This window comes from Papio anubis, chromosome 5, assembly GCF_008728515.1.
Source record: "Papio anubis isolate 15944 chromosome 5, Panubis1.0, whole genome shotgun sequence".
NCBI classification, from domain to species: domain Eukaryota; kingdom Metazoa; phylum Chordata; class Mammalia; order Primates; family Cercopithecidae; genus Papio; species Papio anubis.
In genome coordinates, this window is record NC_044980.1 from 156323516 (window position 1) to 156345686 (window position 22171).

Here is a 22171-nt window from a genome sequence, read left to right on the forward strand (position 1 = left end):
TCAAATTTTTTTGGCATCTGAGATGGCCATGTTATTTTTATCATTTATTCTACTAATTTGGTATATTACATTGATTTTTCTGTGTTGAACTGACCTTGCTTTCTTGGCATAAATACCACTGATTTGTGGTGTATAATTCTTTTTATATGTTCCTAGATTGAGTTTGCTAGTATTTTTTGCACCTGTATAAAAGAATTATTGGTCTATAGTTTTTTTTTTTTTTCTTTTCCTGGTGCTGTCTTCTGGTTTCATATCAGAGTAATACTGGCCTCATAGAATTTATGTTTTTTGGAAGTTTGTGAAGGCTTGATGTTAATTCTATGTTAAGTGGTAGAATTTACCAGTGAAAACATCTGAGCCTGAGATTTTCAATGTGAGAAGTGTTTTGATCATTAATACTCTCTTGGGTATTCGTATTTTCTGTTTGTTCTTAAGTCAGCATTGATAGTTTGTGTTTTACTAAGTATTTGTCCACTTCATTTAGGTCATCTAATTTGCTGGCATATACTTATTCTTACTATGCCTTTACAACCCTTTTTATTTCTCTTACGTTAGGGATAGTGTCTCCTATTCTATTCCAAATGTTAGTCATTTGATCATTCTCTTTTTTCTCCCCGCTGGGCAATGTAGCTAAAAGTTTTGCTAATTTTGTTAATCTTTTCAAAGACCCAACTTTGGATTTAATTCCTTTTTCTCTATTATCTTCTATTATTTGTTTCATTTGTTCCCACTCTATTCTTTATTTCCTCTAAGCACTGCTTTAGCTGCCTCCCGTCAATTGTAGTAGGTTTTGTTTTTGTTTGCATTCCCATCAATATGTTTTCTTGTTTTTCCTGTGATTTCTTCTTTGACTCATTGGTTATTTAGGGCTCTGTTGTGTAATTTCCACATGCTTTTGAATTTCCCAAATGTCTCTCTATTATTGATTTATAATTTCATTTCATTGTGACTGGAGAACATATTTAGTATAATATGAATTCTTATATATATAGAAACTTGTTTTTTGTCCTAGGATATGTCGATTCTGGAGAATGTTCCATATGCATTTGATAAGAATGTATGTTTTTCTGTTATTGGTTGGAGCATTCTATAGATTTTAGCTAGGTCTAGTTGGTTTATAGTGTTGTTCAGTGCTTCTATTTCTTTGTTGATCTTTTGTTTAGTAGTTCTATCTCTTATTGAAGGTGGGATTTTTAAATCTCCAATATTTTTTTGAATTGTGTGTTTCTCCCTTTAATTATGTCAGTTTTTACTACATTTATTTTGCAGTTTTGTTGTTAGCGGAGTATATGTTTTTAATTACTATGTATTCCTGATTGACCCTTTTAACACTATAAAATGTCTTTCTCTGTCTCTAGTAACAATTTTGTCTTAAAGTTGATTTTGTCTGATCTAAATTTAGCCACTCCAGCTTCTTTTGGTTTTTGTTTGTGTGGTATGTCTTTTAGTGTTATTTTACTTTGTCTTTGAATCAAAAGTGTGTCTCTTACAGACAGGAGATAGTTAAATAATTTTTTGTTTGTTTTTGTTGCTTTTTATTTATTTATTTACTATTTTTAAATTAATACATGTTAAATGTACATATTTTGTGGGTACATTTCATAATTTGGTACATTCAGATAATCATATCAGGGTAATTGGGATATCCATCACCTTAAATATTTATCTTTCTTTTTTTTTTTTTTTACTCTAGGAACATTTAAATTATTCTCTTCTAACTATTTGGAAATGTATAATTGATTAATGTTAACTATAATCACTCTACTGAGCTATCAAATACCAGGTAGTATTTCTTTTACTTAAGTATATATTTGTACCTATCAATCAACTTCTCTTTACTTCCCTTTTCCCCTACTATTCCCAGCCTCTGGTTATTGCCAGTCTTCTCTCTATTTTCAAGAGATCTACTTTTCATCAGTCACTCTGTCTTTTGATTGGAGTATTTAATCCATTTACATTTAATGCAATTGCTGTTAAATAGCATTACATTTAATGCAGTTACTCCTAAGCAGGAATTAAGTCTGCAAGTTTGTTATTTATATCCATATGTCTTTTGCCCTTTCTGTGTCTCTATTTCTCCATTGCTGTTATATTTGTATTAATTAGATATTTTCTAATATGCCATTTGAAGTCCCTAGGACTGCTGATTTCCACAGCAACTCTGATTTTTATACTGTTGGTTCTTAAGGCTACTGTAGAGCTAGATAGCGATGGGAATAGGCCAAGACAGAACACCACAAACCTCATTGTCCTTATGAGATTCATATGTTTTCCTTGAATATTTATTTATTTATTTATTTATTTATTTATTTATTTATTTTTGAGACGGAGTCTCACTCTGTTGCCCAGGCTGGAGTGCAGTGGCACGATCTTGGCTCACTGCAAGCTCTGCCTCCCAGGTTCACGCCATTCTCCTACTTCAGCCTCCTGGTTAGCTGGGACTACAGGCACCCGCCAGCATGCCTGGCTAATTTTTTGTATTTTTTTTTGTAGAGATGAGGTTTCACCATATTAGCCAGGATGGTCTCAATCTCCTGACCTTGTGATCCACCTGCCTTGGCCTCCCAAACTGCTGGGATTACAGGCGTGAGCCACCGTGCCCGGCCATCAGATTTATGGATAAGTTGATTTTGACAATTTTTGCAGGTGTTCCTATTGCTTTTAAGGAGGCGTGATTTTCAAATGTCCATTCTCCACCATTCCAGAAGTGCTCCAGGAATTCCTTGAAATCTACTTTCCATTCTTTCTTTTGACTATATTCTCTGAATATTACTTTTTGGAAAAATAAATTTCTGTTCTTGTTTTCCACACCAAGTAGCCAGGATATTTTATTTCTCTCCAGATACTAAAAGTTGAAATTTTTTTCCCCTGTAGTCTCCATTTCCTCTTATTTGCTTCAGCCTCTTTGTTTTCCCTCCCTATGTTAGAATTTTATTCATACAAAATGACATCTATAGTAGCAACCATTTATTGAAGAGTTACTATGTGCCTCCTCACTTACTCTTCTCAGTGCCTTAAACATATTAACTTATTTCATCTTCACATTAACTCTTAGAGGTCAGTGCTATAATTTCCCCAATTTTTTTAGATACTAGAGCTGAGACATAAGAAGTAACTCATCTAAAGTCATATGGCATTAAATTGCAGAGCTGAAATTCAGGTCCAGTCTGACACCTGTATCCTCTTTGTCAGATATCAGTTCATCCTTGGGTTATCTGCTTACATTTACCAGTGGGATTTAAATACTTTGAACATATGGGTGGACCTTGTTGACAGTTGGGTGTCTGGTGCAATCTGTAGGGTAAGTGTGGTGCTTCTTGACTTTTCTTACTGCTATTTGGAATTAAACTTATTCTTTTCTGCTAGTCAATTTATCACTTGTCTATCAGCTCTTCATCCTCCAAGATTTTATTTGTTTATATTCTCTTTTTCTTGCATTTGTGAATTTATGCCTTGGGAGAGAAAGATTTACTATCATTTTAGTAGGCCTTTGGAAAGAATTAGAATTATATGCATGTTTTCAATACATTGCCTTTTTAATTATTTTAAGCATACTTGAATATAATCTTTGGCTGTTTCGTTATCTGAAGTTGCTGGGGTCTATCCTTCTGTTTATTTTATCTGCTGATTTATCAGAATACTAGATTTTCCTTTTGAGCTCTATAATTTTATCTTGCACGAGCATCCTCAGTGGGGCTTTATCCATGGGATTCCTGTGTGGTTTGGGCTGAGTCTTTCTCCATCTAGATAAGTTTCTCATTTTCTTTTGCCGGGTGCTCCAGGACCACTTTTTATGTTAATTTCTTGCCTCAGGAATATGGGACTGTGCAAGGACAGAATACAATAAAACCCAAAGTCATGAGAAGGTAGGCTTCTGGCTAAAAATTTTCAGGGGAGAGTTTTCCTCACTACGTATGACTGGAATGTGGAACCAGACCAGCCTCCTTTTTACGTCCCTGTTCCGGTGGGCATCTGAAAAACCATTTCACTGAGAATGCAGCTTCTCAGGGGCCTGAATTAAGGATGAGCATCTGATTTTCAAATCTCTGTTGCTCATAGATTCAAGGTCTTATCTCCTATGTGTGCAGCTATTAAAAGAGAAGCCCCTGGGCTGACTAAGACCAGACTAACCCCTTTCCCAGGCACCAAACGGGGGCGATGTGGCACCATCTGTCTGAGTTCCTTCCATATTCATTTTTGACCCCTAGGGATCTTCATTATTTTCTTGTGAGCTCAGATATACATTTAAAATAATCCTTGTGATATTTTAAACAGACTATGTATGTGTTTTATAGCAAGATAATTATGTTATCTGATTTATTTGCTTGATGTCCTAAAATCAACCTTTTTTGAATTATTTTGTGTATACTCAATGGATCTTATCCTTACATTGAAAGTATGTATAATTTTTCTTTTATGGCTGCTCAAAGGATGTATTTTTAAGGCAGTCTAATGGGATTTAGGACCAGATCAATAGAGGTCAATAAAGGTCGTAATAGTTTCTTTGTGTTCTGTGCTGGCTAGCCTAACTGGAACATGGCATTTTGTTCTGGATGCTGTGATTTCCAGAATATTAACAGACATTTGGTATGTTATGACAGGGAGTTAGGATGGTGAGGCATCAGGATATTATATCATTTGAAGAATGGTTTAAGACACTAGAAATTTACCTTGGAGAAGAAAAACTTGAGAGGATGCAATAAAATCTTTCATGGAAGACCAATTAGATTTATTCTTTGTGTCTTTAGAAGACTTCACAACACTTGGAAGTTACAGAAGAAGATCAATTTGGGATTGATAGCAGGAAAACCTCTCTCTAAATAAAGGCATCTGCACATAAAAAGCTCACCTTACAGGTAGGTGATGACTTTGTCCTTTACCCATCATCTGCAGGACAAACATGGATATTATCTTATCTATAGTAGTTAAGATCACAGACTTCAGAATCAGATTACTTGGGTTCGAATTCTAGTTTTACAGGGTATTAGTTTTATGACTATGGGCAGTTATTTAACCTTTCTGAGCCTGTTTGTCTATCTGCAAAATGATGTACTCACAGTAACCTACGTCATAGGGTCTTTGTAAAATTTAAATGGGGTAATACATATAAAGCTGTTAGAATATTGTACAGCATATGGTAAGCCCTGAAAAGGTGTTTACCAATATTATTATCATTATCATCTGTCAAGGATGTAAAAGAATGTATAGAATCAAAACCTCACGGAACACTGGAGTTGTGAGTGACTGCAAGAGTTTCCCTATAGCTGCTGTAACAAATGATCACAAACTCGGTGGTTTTAAACAACAGCAATGTCTCTTGACCTCGTGATCCGCCCACCTCGACCTCCCAAAGAGCTGGGATTATAGGTGTGAGCCTCCGCACCCAGCCTGGCCAACATGGTGAAACCTGTCTCTACTAAAAATACAAAAATTAGCTGGGTGTGGTGGCGTGCGCCTATAGTCCCAGCTACTTGGGAGGCTGAGGCAGCAGAATCACTTGAATCCGGGAGGCAGAGGTTGCAGTGAGCCAAGATTGCACCATTGCAGTCCAGCCTGGTGACAGAGCGAGACTCCATCTCAAACAACAACAAGAACAACAACAACAGTGATGTATTCTCTCACAGTTCTCAAGGCCAGAAGTCTGATATGAGTTTTGAAGGGTCAAAATCAACATATCAGCTGGGCTGTGTTTCCTCTGGAGGCTCTGGGAGAGTCTGTTCCTTGCCTTTTCCAGCTTTTGGTGGCTGCCAGTATTCCTTGCCTCGTGGCCACATTAATCTCTACCTCTATATCCCATTGCCTTCTCTTCTGTCTGGACTCAGATCTCCCTCTATCCCCCTCTTGAAAGGGCACTTGCGATTGGATTTAGGACCCACCTGAGTAATTCAGGATAACCGGTCCATCTCAAGATTTTTAACGTTATGATATTCACAATGTCCTTCTTTTTTTTTTTTTTCTTTTTGCCATATGAGGTAACTTTCACAGGTTGCATGGATTAGAATGTGAATATCTTTTGAGGTTTATTTTTCAGCCTACCCTTATGGACATCAAACTAATATATTCTCTATTTGAAGAACACCCTTGCAACATCTTGAGCAAGTTTTACAGCCTCCTCTTGAGTAATATCAGTGTTGGGAAACTAATAGATTGTGCTATGATAACCTTTACACTCTTTTCCTATTCTCAAGAATCTGCAGTTTTGGAATTATTGTTTTTAAAATTTCTTTTGCAGTCTGGTTTTTATTTGCTTACATTCCATTTGTATAATCTATCTCTATATTAAAAAATGTGCTAAACTCAGGTAAATTTATCCCAATCCATGCCTGAATAGTTATTGAGGTTTTTACAGTGACCTGTCACATTTAAAATAAGGGAGGTATATTAATCAACATTTTATATTTGCAAGTGTCAAAAAATAAGTGACTTAAGAATTAATGGAAATTTATTGGTTCACATAACAAAGAAATCTGGGAACAATTATAGCTTCAGCTGGATCCTGGTACTTAAACAGTGGCTTGGTTGCTCCAGACTTGATCTCTCCATCTCTGAGTGCTGGTTCATTTTGATTGATTTTATTCAGCTAGTTAATACTAAGATGGCAAGGTGATCACTGGCAGATCCAGGCAACCATGCTATCTTCTAAGAACCTCAGTGGAAAGAGCTCAATATTTTCAGTGATTTCTAGAATTTGCATTCATTGGGCTGACTGAGTCTTAAAGCCAACCCTGGATAGAGCCAGCTCCATCCAAACTGCAGGGACATAGAGTAAGGAGTAACAATTCTCTTTTAAAAAAAGATTAAAAGCCATTATCAGAGGAAAGGAAAATATTTGCTGGTCAGGCCACAATAACAGATGTGATATGCAAAACACAACATGTAACATACAAAACATCACATATGCTATATATTATCATAGTTTCAACTCTAAGTTTTGCCTGAGGCTTATGGAGTCAATCCCATTGCTCTATAGTCATGTGTCAGGCTCTGTGTACACTTGTGTTTGTTTATATTGTAGATAAAATTTACCAGATGGGAAAAATCCATCAGTGCTGCCTAGCCAGTAAACTGGCCTGGTGGAAGTGATCAGGGGATGTGGGTAAATTTATCTTTGAACAAATGAATTAAATATGCACAGTAAATGGTTTAATGCGCAGCAAGAGAGTGCCACCTAATCGTTGGGGAAGAAAGCAGAGCCAGCAGAGCAGCAAGCCTCACGCGGTCATTCCTACAGTGGGGTCTGAGAGGTGGCCATAGCCAGGAGGCTAGCAGAGTGCTTTGTAGCACAGCACTTGTCCGAGTGTGCAATATGTTAACTACAGCTGGGTCTGGCATAATCATCCCTGACTAATGGGTGGAGAGAGGAGGGGGTGCAAAGTGCTGAATAAATAAATTACTTAATTACATATTATCGGAGAGAAGAACAGATGGTCAGCTTAGCCCATCTCCTAATGCCTTCGGCTTCTGAATGGAGAGTGGATCCTCAGAGACTGGAGGAGGTTGGGCTCTTGATTCTGTTTATCTTCTGGTCCTACTTGAGGCCCCTGGTCTTCAGGAACAAACAGGCCTCCTTTCCCCAAGGCTGGAAGGCACTGGGTGCTCTAGTTGAATTAAGGTGAATTAAGCTGAATTAGGACAGGCCTAAGCTGGTCAGTATTTTCCACTTTGTTAATTTTGGCACCAGATGGAGGTGAAAATGATTTTGTTTCCTGTAAAATGGTTGAAAAGTGATTTTCAATTGAGGATCTAATCAAACGTGAAAGGGGTAGTTGAGCATTTACTTAATGTGCTCAGGAGCATCTCCTATCATTGTAGACCGTATGCTTGTTTTCCTCTGCTTTGGATGTCCCCATAGAGAGTCCACTTCTTTTTCTGAGTGTAGGTTGCTGTGGTGTTAGAGGGAAGGGTAGCTGGGGTTGTATTCTGGGAGCATCCTGTTTGTTTTCAAATGCTTCAGTTTGGCATGGTAGGGGCTGCAGTGGCTCCCAAACGCTCATCCAGGGATGCTCGCCAGGCTGGCTGCATCGGAATCACCTGGGTTCTTTGTTAAAGTTACATATTCCTTAGCTCCACGCATAGAGATTCTGATTCATTAGGTCTTGGGTAGGATGTGGAAATCTATTTTTCTAAAAGCTCCACAAGTGATTATAAAGCAAGTTTGGACATAACTGTGTTTCAGCTGGGGAACAGGAAACAGATGGTAAACCAAAAAGGGTTATGAAATAGATTTTAACAATGGCCTGTTTACAAAGGTGTGGGCAAGTGTAAGGGAAAATCTTCAGAGATGGTGAGGTTCCCAGGGCCAGCAATGGTGGGAAACAGGTACAATGGGAGGGAGTGGTTATGAGAACCTGGTGAGACTTGTAGGTGTTAAGAGAGGACCCCTGGACAGGAACTGTGGACAGCCACCATCATCCTGTGGCCCAGCAGGGAGGCAAATGAGAACAAATGCCCCAATCTGTCTCTCTTTTGATTTTTGATCTCTTCTTGGTGCTTTTCAGTGGCCAAATCCAAGGGGCCAGGGAGCCCAGTTGATGTAGTCTATAAAGGTTAGACTCCTGAGACAGAAAGCAGGATGGGGAAGGTTGGAGGGTGGACTTAGAAGGACAAATAGAGAATATCTAGCACGCAGAGTATAGATAACATATTGTAGTTATACATTTGTGTGCCAATTTGTGGATGACAAATATGCCAATATGTTTTGTTCTATAGACATGCTTCTTTTCTCGGTGTAAATTGCCTCCACAGTTTCGTCACAGAGACTGTAAACTCTTAAAGAGCAAGGGTGACATCTGATAGAATTACCTTCCTGTGTTGTGCCTACAGTTCAACCAGTTCATATGCTGCTTCTGGCAAGGGCTGCAAGGAGAATATTTTGGAAAATCATAATTGTCTGTCTGGCTGTCGACTTTAAATTTAGTGACATATTGGTAGGCTATTCTATTCTTTCTTACTAGGTAATTATGGATCTATCATTCTATATCTTTGAATTTACTTATTTATACTTTCTGGGGAGCTATTTATATTTGTAACCAATATGGTCTTCATGTTGGTTATTCTCAACATATTTCCTTAAGAAACCACATATGTATATATCCTTAAAGGAACCACATTGCTTTTACTTCCTGAAAGATTACATTCAGTTGTGTTGCTTTGTTTTGGTTTTATTTTTTGTATTTTTTCATTGTATTTAAAGCACACTTTTAATGACCAATTATAATTGTAACTCCATGTCAGAAGGTTTGGATTAATTTTGATTTTAGTATGCTGTGCATGATGATTTAAGAAGTTATTGGTGTTTAGAGTCCCTCTTCATGCTAGACACTAACAGGTCAAAGACAGAGTCTCCTATATCAGCTATTCACCAGGCAACCACTTGTGCTTGGTAGAGAGGCTCAAATCCTGGGTTTCATAGGAGGCAGCCTGCAGTAGTGGTTAAGAGCAGGGATCCTGCTGAAGCATCACCGGGGTATTGTGAAATGTGAAATACAAAATGGCTTCACTCTGGTTCAGAGTTCTAAAATTGAGTTGGGAAGCCAGACTCAGAAGCACCACGTGCATGGCCTGGAACATTGACCAAAAAAAAAAAAAAAAAAAAAAAAACCCAGGAACTTGGCTTGATCCTTTCAACGGGGCCAAATTGCCCTGACCATAACCTCCTGAAATTTCAGCTGAATTTTGCTAGTGCTGCAGCTCCGGAACAGCAACAGCTGATGAACTATGGACTCATGAACTCATCCAGCCACCTCCGCCAATGATAATTCTTACAAAGCAACTTGTGTCAGCACACTTAGCCTCCTCTCAAAAAAAAAAAAAAAAAAAATCCCTGCTTTCCTCCCTCTCTTTAGAACACAATTAGCTTCTAGCTAAAACAGGTTCTCCCAAATTGCCATTCCTAAGACCCCAGTAAATGTCTTCTCTTACCAAATTGCAGTCTGGAGTTTTTCACCTCTTCTTGGCTGACAGTCTGAACTGTCACTCCACCGCTTACTGATGCTGTGACTTTTGGTACGCTATTTAGCTTCTTTGTGCCTCGGTTTTTACTTATGCAAAAAGGGGCAGAATTATATTTCTATCTCATCAACATGTTGTGAAGAGCAAGAAAGAGTGCAAACAGGGGCTGAGTGTGGTGGCTCACACCTGTAATCCCAGCACTTTGGAAGGCTGAGGAGGGCAGATGCTTGAGCCCAGGAGTTTGAGACCAGCCTGGGCAACATGGTAAAACCCCATCTCTACAAAAAAATATGAAAATTAGCTGGATGTGGTGGCATGCACCTGTAGTGCCACCTACTTGGGAGGCTGAGATGGGGTGATTGCTTGAATCTGGGAGGTCAAGGCTGCAGTGAGCTTTGATCCCACCACTGCACTTCACTCCAGCCTCAGTGACAGAGTGAGACCCTGTCTCAAGAAAAAAGTAAAAATAAAAGAGTGCAAACAAAGCACATGGTGTCTGGAGAGTGAGCTACTGTTACTCGCTGCTCTAATTCGTAAGTGGAGAACGTAAGAGCTAAGGAAATTGTTATTGGGGTCAGGTCATGACAAATTGGAAAGCAAAAAGTGGTTACACTATAATTTTCCTTCAGGTTTCCCTTTCCATTTTGTATAAGGCCCCAGTTCCTTTATAGAAAGAAACTACATTGTAGTGATCTACAGATCATTGGCAGAGTTCCGTAGAAGCTGACGTTTGTTTCTGAGGCTCTTTTCTTCCTCCTTTCTAGTTTCTATGATGCACTAGAGCAGAGCTGTGACCAGAGCTTGCTCTTCATTCGGTCCACTGGCTTTGAATCTTGACTCCTCCATTTTCTAGCTCTTTAATTTTGGGCAAAGCATTTTTATCTCTTTGTGCTTCAGTTTCCTTATATGTAAAGTGGAGATAAAAGTGGAACCTGCTTTATGGGATTGTTGTGAAGATTAAATGTGTGTGTTTATATGTGCATAAAGTTCTTCAAGTAGTTCTGGCAGGAGGCTAAGAGGTCTGTGTATGTTAGCTTAACTTACTTTCTGTTTCAAATTGCTCATGGTTTGTTACTCATCCCTTTATCCTGCACTCCTGTGTCCTTAAGGTGTTTATACAAAAATACCTGGAGAATCTTTTGTTCAAACTTTCTTCCCTTTACAAAATGTCCAAGCTTCTTGGGATTCTGACACTTCCAGTACTACTTTAGGACTAACAGGTCTCATTTGCCCCATTCCCCATTTGCTCTTTCTCAAAGCATCTTCATCTTAGTAAATGACATCATATTTCATCCAGGTACTTTTACTTCTCTCTTTACCACATTGAATTCATCAGCAAGTCAGTTTTATTCAACATCTAAAGTATTTCCCTAAGTTCTTCCACTTCTTTCTTCCTCACTGCCACCATCCTAATCCTAGCCACCTTCTTTCACCTGGGACTAAAATAGTTCTTTCTTGCATCAGGGTCTTTGCATCTGTTCTGTTCTTTGCCTAGAATGCTACTTCCTCATCACTTTCCAAAGATGTATCTTCTTCGCCATTTATATCTCAGCCCAAAACACCCTAAAATATCTCCTCAGAGGTCTTGATTATCCACTCTGTGTGTGATAGCCACCCTTACCCCAAACCCTGTAATGCATTGCCATGTTTATTTCCCGTAAGGTGTTTTCTAACTTTTGAAAGCATTTTATTTTATGTTTTATGTTTTTGTCTTCTCCTATGATTTTCATGAGGCAGGGGTTCTCTCCCATTCTATCTCTGGAAAATAGCAGTAGAAAAGTAGGATAGACACACAAAAGACTGCAGAATCGAACAGATAAAATTTTTATTAAACTTATTCAATAGAATGTAGGGAGCTTGGGTAGGTCTGTATGAGCTAGGGAAAGATAAGGAAATGTATACACATTTGTTCGGTGGGGTAGAGATAGTGTAGGAGAGATGATTGTTAGTTTTGCCTTTATGCAGTTTACAACGAATTACATTTAAATAAAGAAAATTAGAAAAAATTTTGAATGGTGCTTAAAAACTCAGGCTTTGCATAAAAAGAATGAAGTCATGTCTTTTGCAACAATATCAATGTAACTGTAGGCCATTATCTTAAGTGAAAAAACTCAGAAACCAAAAGTCAAGTACAGCGTGTTCTCACTTTTAAGTGGGAGCCAAGCTGTAGGTACACATAGACACACAGAGTGTAATAATAAACATTGGAGACTCCAAAAGGTGGGAGGATAGGAGAGGGTGAGGGGTAAAAACTACCTACTGGGTACAATGCTCACTATTTGGGTGATGGGTACACTAAAAGCCCAGACTTCACCACAATGCAATATCCATGTAACTAAACTGCCTGTGATACCCCTAAATCTATAAAAAAATTTAAAAAGGCAAATATAAGCGTGCTTTCTTTTAAAAAAAGTAAATGTCTTTTTAAGAATTGATTGACTGTGGCCAGGCGCGGTGGCTCACGCCTGTAATCCCAGCACTTTGGGAGGCTGAGGCGGGTGGATCATGAGGTCAGGAGATCGAGACCATCCTGGCTAACGTGGTGAAACCCTGTCTCTACTAAAAAAAAAAAAAAAAAAAAAAAAAAAAAAATTAGCTGGGCGTGGTGGCGGGCACCTGTAGTTCCAGCTACTCGTGAGGCTGAGGCAGGAGAATGGTGTGAACCCGGGAGGCAGAGCTGGCAGTGAGCCGAGATCATGCCACTGCACTCCAGCCTGGGCAACAGAGCAAGACTCCGTTTCAAAAAAAAAAAAAAAAAATTGATTGATGGGTGTCAAGCCAGCTCTGCTTGTAATAAACAGATGGCAACTACAAAAAAACAAAACAAAAAACACCTTAGTCTTTGGAGCCTGATATGGTTTGACTGTGTCCCCACCCAAATCTCATCTTGAACTGTAGCTCCCATAATCCCCACATGTCGTGGGAGGAACCCAGTGGGAGGTAACTGAAGCATGAGGGCGGTTTTTGATAGTGAGTTCTCATGAAATCTGATGGTTTTGTAAGTGTCTGGCATTTCCTCTGCTGGCACTCATTTTCACAGTGCCACTGCCGTGCAGTGAAGAGGTGCCTTTAATCATGATTGTAAGTTTCCTGAGGCCTCCCCAGGCATGCGGAACTGTGAGTCAATTAAACCCCTTTTCTTGACAAATTACCCAGTCTTGGGTATTTCTTCATAACAGCGTGAGAACGGACCAATACAGACCCCGAGAGACTTGGATTCAAATTCTCACTCCTCTATTTCCTAGTCGTGTGACCATGGGCTGCATACATTTTTTTCTGTTCTTCAAATACAAGAACCTTTCCCCCTGCCTTTGGGCATTTAAGCTTTGTGCTGCTTCTCCCTGGAATGCTCTTCTTTTAGATATTCTGATGGCTGGCTTTATCTCATCTGTCAGGTCTTGCTCTGTTCAAATGGCCCTTCTCAGATGGGACGTTCTTAATCACCCTGTGTAAAGTTTCTGCACTGCCAACTTGCTCTTGTGACTGTCCGCTATGTCACCTTGCTTATTTCCTTAGAGTACTCATGACTTTATAGAATTATCTTATTTATTCGTTTATTTATTTATTGTTCATTTCACTGAAAGGAACGTAAGGTCTAAGAAAACAATTACCTTGTCATTCTTGTTCACCTAACACCTAGTAAAGTATTGCCTGTGATATAGGCACTCAAATGTTTATCAATAAAAAGAAAAAAAAAATTTCCACCTATGCCTCAGTGAACTCAACCACAAAATGAAAGATGGTTATTCCATGGGGACATTATAAGGTTCATATATGGTGAAGAAAAGCACTTAACACTCAGCCTGACACAGTAAACATGGAATTCATAATAACTATGGTTCTTACACTGTCCTAGATAATGGATTTGCATTTTATTAATACTTGTATCATTTTCCACACTAGGAGAATACAGGTTAAATATCCCTTGTCCAAAATGCTTGGGACCAAAAGTATTTTGGATTTCAATGTTTTTAGAATATTTGCATATTTATAATGAGATATATTGGGGATAGGACCCAGGCGTAAACATGTATTTATGTTTTATATATCCCTTATACACCTCACCTTTAGGCTTTAATTTTATTTTTCCCTTGGGGTCGCTGAATAAACTGTGTATTGTGCACCTACATTTTGACTGTGACCTGTCACATGAGGTCAGGTGTGGAATTTTTCACTTGCTGTGTCACATCCATGCTCAAAAAGTTTCAGACTTTGGAGCATGTTGGATTTTGTATTTTTGGATTAGGGATGCTCAGGCTGAAATATGCATACTAGCTGCTAGATCTTGAGCACCTGCTAACTCCTAGGCACTTTAAATTCAACTTAGTTCTTCCAGTTGTTTGGGCAGAAACCTTGAAGTCATATATGACTCTTTTTTTTCCACACTCAACATAAACCTCTAGGCAACTCCTGTAGCCTCCACCTTTAAAATATATCCAGAATCTGACAACTTCTTTTTATTTTTTAATTAATTTAATTTTAAGTTCTGGGATACTCGTGCAGGATGTGCAAGTTTTGTTACATAGGTAAACGTGTGCTATGGTGATTTGCTGCTCCTATCAATCCGTTACCTAGGTATTAAGCCCAGCATGCAATAGCTATTTTTCCTGATGCTCTCCCTCTCCCCACCCACCATGACAGGCCCCAGTATATGTTGTTCCCCTCCCTGTGTTCATGTGTTCTCATTGTTCAGCTCCCATTTATAAGTGAGAACATGTGGTGTTTGGTTTTCTGTTCCTGTGTTAGTTTACTGAGGATAATGGCTTCCATCTTCATCAATGTGCGTGCAAAGGACATAATCTCATTCCTTTTTATGGATTCATAGTATTCCATGGTGTATATGTACCACATTTTCTTGATCCAGTATATCATTGATGGGCATTTAGGTTGATTCCATATCTTTGCTATTGTGAACAGTACAATGAACACATGGATGCATGTCTCATTATAATGAAATGATTTATAATACTTTGGGTATATACCCAGTAATGGGATTGCTGGGTCAAATGGTGTTTCTGGTTCTAGGTCTTTGAGGAATCGCCACATTGTCTTCCACAATGGTTGAACTAATTTATATTCCCACCAACAGTGTAAAAGCTTTCGTATTTCTCTACAACCTTGCCAGAGTCTATTGTTTCTTGACTTTTTAATAATCGCCATCTGACTGGCGTGAGATGGTTTTGTGAATTTGATTTGCATTTCTCTAATGATCGGTGATGTTGAGCCTTTTTCCATATGTTTATTGGATGCGTGAATGTCTTTTTTTGAGAAGTGTCTGTTCATGTCCTTTGCCCACTTTTAATGGCATTTTTTTTTCTTGTAAATTTGTTTAAGTTTCTTGTAAATTCTGGATATTAGACCTTTGTCAGATGGATAGATTGCAAAAATTTTCTCCTATTCTGTAGGTTGTCTGTTCACTCTCATGATAGCTTTTTTTTTTTTTTTTTGCTATGCAGAAGCTCTTTAGATTAGTTAGATCTCATTTGTCAATTTTTGCTTTTGATGTTTTTGTCACAAAATCTTTGAGTGTTCCTATGTCCTGAATGGTATTGCCTAGATTTTCTCCTAAGGTTTTTATTGTTTTGGGTTTTACATTTAAGTCTTTAATCCATCCTGAGTTAATTTTTGTATCCAGTTTCAATTTTCTGCATATGGCTAACCAGTTCTCCAAGGACCATTTATTAAATAAAGAGTCCTTTCCCCATTGCTTGTTTTTGTCTGGTTTGTTGAAGATCAGATGGTTGAAAGTAATGGCAAAAATTGCAACTACTTCTGCACCAACATAATAGATTTGGGGCAGAATCTGACTACTTCTTCCCACCTGTGCTGCAGTACTGTGGTTCCAGTCATCATCATCTCACCCTTGGATTAATGTAGTCACCTCCTAACTGCTCTGCTTGCTTTTCCCTTTCTCCCATCTCTTCTCCACAGTGTAGCCAGAGAAAACCCTATAAAAGGTCAAATCATGTTGCTCCTCTGTTCAGAATTCTCCAATGGCTCCCATCTGAGAGTGAAAGTCAAACCATTATCAAAGCTTATCAGGCGAAGCATTATCTTTTCCTCTGCCCTCTCTCTGTCCTTAACTCCTTGTAGTCTCCCCTTTTCTCATTATATTCCAGCTACAGCACATTCCTACCTCCAGGCCTTTGCACACGCCGCCTAGAAGGTTCCTCCCTCAGTTATATGCCTGGCTTACTCTCTCATTTCATTCAGATCTTTGCCAAAACATGACCCTAATAAAGAAAATGTGGTATATACACACAATAGAATACTATTTGATCATAAAAGAAATGAAATCCTGTTATTTGCAGCAACACAGATAAAACTAGAGGTCATTGAGTTAAGTGAAATAAGTCGGCACAGAAAAGGCAAACGTTGCATGTTCTCACTCATATGTGGGAGCTAAAAGAATTGATGTCATGAAGGTAGAAAGTGGAATGATAGTTACCAAAGGTTCGGAAGGGTGTGTGTGGAGGTCGGATGCGAGAGATAGGTTAATGGATACAAACATACAATTAGATGGAAGAAATAGGATCTAATGTTCAATTGCAGAGTAGGGTGACTATAGTTAAGAACAATGTATTTTATGTTTCAAAATAGAATTGTGGCAACTGATACCCTAAACACCCTGACTTGATCATTGCATATCCTATGCATATAACAAATTATTACATGTACCCTATAAATATGTACAAATATGTATCAATAAAAACAAAACAAAAGGTAAATCTAAGATATGATTCTATAAGACAGGTTTTTTATATATATAATATATATATATTTAATACTCCTCATCACTCTTTAAGAAGTGTATTGTCTACTGTTTTATAAAAGTAACCTATAATTTTTCCACTTAAATTAATATTTTAGTGAGTACTTATTTGGTACATTGCTAAGTATTTTTTTCAACCTTATCACCAATGAGGGAGTTTTTTGATTCACAGTATTCACAATATACTTCTTAAGAACAGGTGATTCACTCATAAATCCACTCATTCATTCAACCAATATTTGGTAAGCACTGTTACGTGCCAATTAGCGAGATAGGTGCCAGAGATACAGCAATAAACTCAACATTGAGGGGGGTAAACATATCACACACATAGAGATACATGCATATATATATGTGTATGCACATGTATGTTTGAACATGTGAGTGCGGATAAATGTATGTTTGTATGTGTATACATGTATATATGAGTGTGTGTGCATAAATTTTGTTGGCTCAAGAAAAACATGGCTTTTTACTGAATGTCTCACTGAAAAATCTCCATCTTCTGCTCTAGGAAATGGTGCCAGAAGCAGGATATGGAAGGAGATAGTAGAGAGCTACACACTGATGAAGCAACCTGACCATGGAGGTCATTTTTCCCATGGAGGTCATTAATAATTTCCCAACCCCCATGAAGGGTTTGGGAAATTACTAAGGGGTTGCACAGTAGTTCTCATGGTCTTTGTGAAAACATGGAGTTACTAAATGCCAGTAGAATATGTTACAACAAGCATAATGACCTTTAGTGGGAATTTAGTTCTCCCTCTCTACCTCGGGAAGCAGCAGCTCTAATAAACTAAGGTGGTCAACATTTATGGTATGCCTGCCTCTCTCTTCCAGGACCCTTTGAAATATATACATTTTTCAAATTTAGTTTTGTCTGAAAAATCTGCATCCAATTTGAATGAAATTGAATATGTTTCAGGGCGCAAGCAGCATGTCTTCCATCTGAAGGAAAATGGAGATGAATTTCAATTAGATGTTCCCATTATAATCTGTCTCCACCTGTAGTTTTCATCAAAATTGCTAGGAAGTGTGATATAATGTATGATCAGGATTTGCCCACTGGCAGCAGTGTCCCATTATCTTAGTAAAAAAGCACAAAATAATTAGTCTGATACATATAGATAGCGGCTTCTTACAGTGAGTGACTTTAATTGTGCTGAGTAATATATATGGAGTTTGAAATCTTACATATTTCTCTCCCAAGAAGACACCAGTTACTAATTCAGTTGACAAAGTAACAATGTTTCAGAAGATTTAATGGAAACTGAACATCCTAGTCAATAGCCACTGTAAAATGTCCATTTTATGGCCTTATTTTTGCCTGAGCTTAATTTATGATAATTTGGTGGTTACATATAGCCTGGAAGTATGCTGTTGGCTTGAGAGTTAGTACTTGGGTGTTGCATAAATCATGGCTGAACGTGTTGGCTTCATCTAATGCTCTTCTTTCTCCTACAATTGGAGTCCTTTTCGTCTTGTCATTTCCCCAGCTTCTTTCCTGTTTGCAATTCATGGGGCTCTGAGAGCTTAGTATTTAGGAGAGCTTCATAACATGGCATCTTCCCAATACTAGGTAGAGTGTTCCTGGGTTTCAGAGGGAGGGAATTCAGCAAATCTTTTTGTGGGATAGAGATGGTAACAGTATTTATGTTGTACTAGCCCACATTAAGTGCTTTAAAAGAAAATACAATCCAGTTTTCCTATCTTCCTATCTGCCTCTAAATTCCATGTTAATATAAAATATGAAATTTAAAAGTGTATAATCTGATCACTTCTTTTCAGAAGAGGTTTATAATAGTTATGTTTTGATTAAATTTGAAATGTAGGACAAGTAAGCCAGCATGTTCCAAGCCCATATGTAATCTACCTGGGGACCTAAATAATATGAATGAATTAACTGTACTATGAGATTCAGTTTAAGTGACTGGTCTTCAAAGAACTATACTGGATGCTTCAGAAATAATGAAATCGTTGCCTACCTTCCACCATTCTTTGATTTTGAATGTTTGTTAGTAATTAATGATTTTCGGAACTGATTAAAATTTCTAAATAAATAAAAGTCACATGTCTAATTGTGGGCGATCTTGTTTTAAATGTTGTGAGAAAACATGTTTTATTTAGATTCTTCTAAATTCCCCAAATCACAATATAAATGTCACCATTTATTTATTGCTAGAAAACTCTTACGTTTTTCTATTTCAGTTATACAACTGTCTTCCTTTGCTTGTCTGTAATTATAATGCTAACATGTTTATAACTTACACAATATTTTTATGTGCACTATCACTTTTAGTCCATGTATCAGCCTCATGTTATAAAATTTATTGTACATTTAAATTAATTTAAATGCAGAAACAAGCAAATTTAAAATTAAAATATTTAAAATTGTATTATAACATTTTTCTAATGATAAAATAACAAATGTTTATTGTAGAAAACCTGAAAAGTTGCAAAAGTACACAGATATTGCTTAATAAGAACTGACTAAAAATGGAAAAAAAGACAGAGATTACCAATATCAGGAATAAATAAATGGGTATCACTACAGACTTTGCAGACATTAAAAAGATAATAAAGAAATTCGACAAACCACTCTTGGCACATAAATCCAATAACAGATAAAATGTACTAATTCCTTGAAAAATACAAATTACTAAAACTCACTGAAGATAAAATAGGTAACTTAAATAGCCTTATTGTTATTAAAAAATAAATTTACAGTTAAAAACCTTATGTAAAAGAAATCTACAGGTCCAGGTGGTTTCACTGGTGAATTCTTGCAAGCATTTAAACAAAAATAAACACAAATTCTGCACAATTTCATCAAGAAAATAAATGAGGAAGGAATACTTCCCAATTCATTTTATGAAGCCAGAATTATTCTGATATTAAAAACCAGACAGGCCGGGAATGGTGGCTGATGCCTGTAATCCTAGCACTTTGAGAGGCTGAGGTGGGCAGATTGCTTGAGCTTAGGAGTTCGAGACCAGCCTGGGCAACATGGTGAAACCCTGTTTCTACAAAAAATATGAACATTAGCTGGGTGTGATGGCACATACCCATAGTCCTAGCTACTTGGTGGAGGTGAAGTCGGAAGAATTGCTTGAGTCTAGAGGTTGAGGCTGCAGTGAGCCATGATCATGCCACTGTGCTTCAGCCTGGGTGACAGAGTGACACCTTGTCTCAAACAAACAAAACACCAAACACATTACAAGGAAAGAAAACTTCAAAACAATAGAACATTGATGCAAAAATACTTCATAAAATTTTATCAAATTGAATCTATAATGTATAGGAAGAATAATGTAATATGACTATGAGAAATTTATCCTGGGGATAAGACTGGTTTAATATTTAAAAATAAAGCAAGGTAATCCACTGAATTAATACTTTAAAGAAAACCAACATGGTCATACAAATGATGCAACAAAAGTATTTGCTTTTCCTGAATTCAACATACATTCATGATAATAACTCTAAAAAAACTAAGAATAGAAGGGAATTTCCTTAGGCTAATAAAAATTATCTATTTAAAAAATCCTATGTCACAAGTCATATTTATTATCACATAGCCTTGTTCCCCCTAAACATCAGGAACAAGGAAAGGATGTCCTACCTCACCACTCCAGTTCAACATTGTATTAGAAGCCCTAGCCAGTCTCAGAGGCAATAAAAAGAAATAAAACACATGAATTACAAAGAAGAAACTAAACTACCCCTATTTGCAGACAACATGATTATTTACATAGAAAATCCCAATTCCAAGGCATTTACAAACAACAACAATTCAAACCAAGCAGAAACTCCTAAAACTTATAAGTGAGTTTTGCAAGGTCAGAGAATACTAGATCAATACACAAAAATCAAAATCAATCACATTGCTTAATACTAGCAACATGCAATTGGAAAACAAATATTTATATAGTGATATCTATATCTACATCTATCTATTTATATTTGCCACTGAAAATATCTTTCAAAGTGAAATACTTAGGGAAAAGCTAATAGGATTTGTTCAGAAACTGCATGCTGAAATCAAAATGTTGCTGAAAAAAGCCCAAGACAACTTAAGTAAATGGACAGACATACAGTATTCATAGATGGGAAGACTCAATATAGTAAAGATTTAAATTCTGCCCAAATTTATCTCCAGATTTGAAGCAATTCCAATAAAAAATTTCAGTAGGAAGAATTTTTATAAATACACACAAGCTGGGCTTAAAATTTATACAGAAAGGCAAAGAAACCAAAATAGCTGAAGTAATTTTGAGAATGAAGAATAAAGTTAGAGAAATCAAACTAATTTTAAAACCTACTATAAAACTATAGTAATCAAGACAGTGTGGTATTGCCAAAGGGACACACACATAGATCAATGTAACAGAAATAGAGTCCAGAAATAGGTGAACACAAATATGACCATTTATTTTATTTGCACTTAATTTTATTTATGTTAAATTTTTTTCCTATTTAAGAACAATTTTAGATTTACAGAAAAACTGAGAAGAAAATAAGATAATTCTCATTATACTTTGCACCCAATTTCTTCTATTATTAACAAATTAATATGATGCTTATATTAAAATTAATCAGTATTAATACACAATTATTAACTAACATCCATACTTTTTTGCAGATTTTTTTCAAGCATTTTCCTAATGTTCTTTTTCTGTTCTAGGATTCCATGTAGGATACATTACATTTAGTTGTCATATCTCCTTAGGCTTCTCTTTGCTGTGACAATATCTCCGACTTTCCTTGTTTGTGATGACCTTGACAGTTTTAAGAGTACTGGTTATGCATTTTGTAGAATGACCTCCGAATGGGATTTTTGTGATGTTTTTATTATGATTAGATCTACATTTTGGTTTTCTGGAAGGAAGACTAGAGAGGGAAAATGTCATTTTTATCACATTAAGGGCACATACTATCAACATGTCTTATTCCTGTTGGTGACTTTGATTACCTACCTGTACTAGTTTGTCAGGTTTCTCCACTGTAAAGTGAGGCATTTTTTCCCCCTTCTCACACTTGGCTCTTTGGAGAAAAGTCATTATGTACTCCCATTTTTTAAAGGTGGATTGTGCAAAAAATATGATTTGAAATTCTTCCTCATAAAAGATTTTTCTCTTATCCTCATTTATTTATTAACTAATTTATTTCTGTAAGTATGGGCCCATAGATATTTATTTTATAATTTAGGTTATAATCCAATATTATTTTAGTTTTTTGTTGAAATTGTTCTAACTTTGCACACTGGGGGCTCTTTTAATTGGCTCCTCTTTCTCTTTCATACACTCTCCTTATTTATTTCAGCAGTTTCTTGCTTTCTGGCAATAGAAGATACTGTAGGCCTATATTGTATATTTCCTAGTACAGTCCTAGAATCATCCATTTCTCCAAGGATCTCTGGTTCTTTATCTTGGAGATGGTATTAGAAGC

The 22171-nt window shown here is 37.0% G+C and overlaps 1 long non-coding RNA gene across 1 annotated transcript in view; it reads left to right on the plus strand.

The window, feature by feature from the left end:
• LOC110743570 overlaps window positions 1-22171 on the plus strand; it is a 42489-nt gene that overhangs the window by 7698 nt on the left and 12620 nt on the right. The window contains exon 2 of the long non-coding RNA XR_002522858.2: window positions 4749-4856. This is a non-coding gene — a long non-coding RNA (uncharacterized LOC110743570). The remainder of the gene's footprint in view (window positions 1-4748; window positions 4857-22171) is intronic.